We start from the raw sequence: 1,124 nt of genomic DNA, 5'->3' as shown, positions 1-1,124 counted from the left end.
CTTAATATAAATAAATAATAATAATAAACCAAAAAAAGTAGAAATAAGAAGATTAAAAGGAAATACTTAAATACCTGTTTAACTAAATAAAATTTTTTTTATACCTACCTATACTTACCTTAATTATAATTAATTAAATTAAATATATAAAAAGATAACTTACCTGCTATTACTTAGTATACGGGTGCTTCTTGAAATCACCGGATTATACTACATACTTATATAAATAAGTATATATAATAGGCCGGGTCGATTTGTGGGGAGGCAAAAAAATCGCCCATTGCTCTGTGAAAATCATATTCTAGGGATCAAAATAAGAAACTTTGCCGAAGGAACCATACCTCTAAAACGAATTCTGATGTCCCCCAATTTGGGTCGAACTTTTGGGTAGGGGCAAATTTTGAAAAATCCCACTTTGACCCATTTAGAGTGCTCCAATCGAGTCCAAATGTATGACCGACCCCACTAACTTTGGGGGCCCGACCCACCGATGCCAGTGGCACACCCCCTGGAACCCCCCTGGGGGTTCACCATACAAACATTTCAAAAAATCGCCGGTTTTGCACTTTACATGAAAAAATCAGCGAAATGCCTATGTTTTTTCTTTTTGGAGTTTATTCTTCTCTTTAGAAATTTATTTAGTCAGAATATATGTAAATGAAAAAATGAATTTAACTTAGTAATAGAAAAGAAATTTAAAAAAATTATTAGAAATTAGCATTTTTATAACCCTTCTAAAACCAAGGCATCACTGTGATGCATTTGCATGTCGTAAACATAGTTGTGTGGGTTTTTTATTCAACCGTTTTAAAAAATGAAGGTATCACTGTGACACAATTGCAAATCGGAAAATTGCTTGTGTGCGTTTTTTAAGACACAGCTGGATGTCGTAAACTTACTCGTGTAGTTTTTTTATAGCACCTACTTAAGAAATGAAGGTTGTTTTTACAACCCTTTTTGTGGGTATTTTAAGGCACCTTCTGAAGAAATGCGCGTTTTTTGCAACCATTTTAACAATTAAGGTATCACTGGAATGCACCGCAACCCTTTTAAACAATGAAGGTATCACTGTGACACAATTGCAGATCGTAAAATTGCTTGTGTTGTTTTTTTTTAAGCCACCA

Source organism: Rhagoletis pomonella, unplaced genomic scaffold, assembly GCF_013731165.1.
Source record: "Rhagoletis pomonella isolate Grant_MI unplaced genomic scaffold, Rhpom_1.0 Rhpom_scaffold_00024, whole genome shotgun sequence".
NCBI lineage: Eukaryota > Metazoa > Arthropoda > Insecta > Diptera > Tephritidae > Rhagoletis > Rhagoletis pomonella.
The sequence above is the reverse complement of the archived record's forward strand: the minus strand, read 5'-3'. Positions refer to the sequence as shown.